Here is a 2540-nt window from a genome sequence, read left to right as displayed (position 1 = left end):
GGTTGGATGACCACCTTACTGGGGTCGTTTGACCCCAGTACTCTTCCTGCCATGGCAGGGGGTCGGACTTGATGATCTGCTCAGGTCCCTTCCGACCCTAGAAACTATGAAACTATGACATAACCTGCCCACCATACAAATCCTCCCACAAACCCCATACCCACCCACACCCAAAACATCCAGTCCCACAAAACCCCCCAGACACACATACTCTTCCACACCCCACATACATCCACACCCACACACACTCACCCACAACCCCCAAAAACCTATACCCACCCACACATACCCCCCACACTTGTCCATACTCCCCCACAATATACAAAAGTAAAACTTCATTTTAAGTTATTATGCAATCACCTCTAACTACACTACATAAGCACGTAAATCAGGACAAAATATTTTTTGAAATCAAACTAATGTATTTTGTTTCATTTTTAAAATATAATTTTTGTCCCAGTGCCAAGATGGCAAATTCCCTAGACAAAAGGAGTACTTCTGGGATCACAAGGAGGGACTTCTGGTGGCAAAGGTCAAGGGTTAGGAGGCAGGACTTCTGGTTTCAAGATGGCAACCAGGGGGCAGGGCACCTGTAAAGGGGCGGGGCTACCCTTGCAGACCTTGACAGCTCACCAAAACTTGATAAGTGGACCTCCCACTGAAATAATTGCCCACCCCTGATATTACATCACCTATCTTACGGTTAAAAATTTCAGACTTGGCTCCTGCTTATATGAATAAGGTTTATTTTTCAGAGGTGCTAGGAATTTGCAGCTACCGCTGAAGTACTCAGAAGCTGCAGTAGTACTCAGGATCTGGCTGAATGTGTGCCAGCAAGGGAAAAAATTGGGGGAATGGGTTAAGATTTTAAAAGCACATCTTCCACTGACAGTATTTTGCTGACTCCTCTATGCTGTTTTGAACTTCTCAGCCATGACTCTTAAAATGATACTGAATGTATCTCATATTGGTTGTGTCAGCTGAGTCCCTCTTCAGTCATTCATTTGCTTTGCTGATCTAGTTAGAAATAATTAAAGTTTCTGTCTGGTTCATTTTTAATGGCCATTTAGTTTTAAAAGCTCACTGTTGCTCGTTTGCTGTAAAAGTCTACTTCAATCTGCCATCCATGCACCCTTGTTATTATGGCATTCTCTCTGAGCATTTGCTACATTGATCGTAAATCATTAAGCTCACATATAGTAAATTTAATAATGGGATCTGGTTGCAAAACAACTTGCACAGCAGAGCCACTTTGGCTTTTCATCTGGAAGAACTGCATGATCAAATGCGTCTCCTTATCAGGGTAGCTACTTCAACCACTGATACTTGTTCTAAAGTGTCACATTTAGGGACCATCTTATTTGTAAATTGAGGGCAGCATGTGGTCATTCAATTGAAATGTTCCTCCCTAGTCCCCATTGCCAGGAAAGAGGTGGGGGAAGGTTTTTTTCCAGTGTGCTAAGTTAAGGAGGAAGCTGACTTGTCAACTTCCATGGAATAGATAGGTAGAAAAGACAGCTTGATCTTCATCTGATGTCAGTGAGGCTATACTGATTTACACTAGCTGGTTAACTGACCCTTACTCTATCTACGGATATAAACAATTTATTAAGTAGACACTGGGCATGTAAAGGGACCAGAAGTTCATCAGCTTAGATCTGACTATCTACCTCTGTATCTTAGGCCATTTCTATCTAAGGGCAACCAGAAAAAGGTTAGGCCAGAGCAATCTAATATCACTTTATACTAGAATGGAAGCATCCATGTGGGAGTTTGATGCACTTTAACTCTGTAAGCTGACTTGTTACCTGTGAGCTGACTTTCTTTTGCTAGCTGTCTGAATATATTCAAGGCTTTTGGAACTTCTTTCATGCCATTTTCACAGCATGTCAGCATCTTTTGATCTTGAATGTATCTTCTCTCACTATGCTGCCGTGCAGCGAGGAAATACGTCTTCACCCAGCTTGCAGTTGAGAAACAGAAGCAGAGACAGAGGGTGGGATCCTGGCTCCAATGAAGCCATTAGGCCTCATTCACTATGCCACCCTTAGTGAGTCACCTCATGTCACACCAGCTGTCTATGGCAGAGTAAAGAGTTGAATGCAAGATTCTCGGTGCCCTAACCACTAAGCAATTCTTCTCTTTTTCTTTATGTCAGTCTTTATGTCAATCCTCCCACCTTCAAAAAGGGGAGGAAGGAGGACCCAGGGAACTATAGGCCAGTTAGTCTTACCTTGATCCTGGGCAAGCTTTTTGAGACAATTATTCTGGCACATGTCCACGAGGGGCCAGCAGGGGAGATTATGCTTAGGGACAACCAACACGGGTTCATTAGTGGCAGGTCCTGTCAGACCAACCTGGTGGCGCCTTCTACGACCAGGTCACCAAATCCTTAGACGCAGGGGTAGCAGCGGACATAGTCTTCCTGGACTTTCAGAAGGCCTTCGACACTGTCTTTCACCCCATTCTCATTAAAAAGCTGGGGGACTGTGGTGTCAACACCTACACAGTCAAATGGGTCGCCAACTGGCTGGAGGTCC

The sequence above is a fragment of the Gavialis gangeticus genome, unplaced genomic scaffold (assembly GCF_001723915.1).
Source record: "Gavialis gangeticus isolate Ggan-Ray unplaced genomic scaffold, GavGan_comp1, whole genome shotgun sequence".
Lineage (NCBI taxonomy): Eukaryota > Metazoa > Chordata > Crocodylia > Gavialidae > Gavialis > Gavialis gangeticus.
This window is presented reverse-complemented; position numbering follows the sequence as displayed.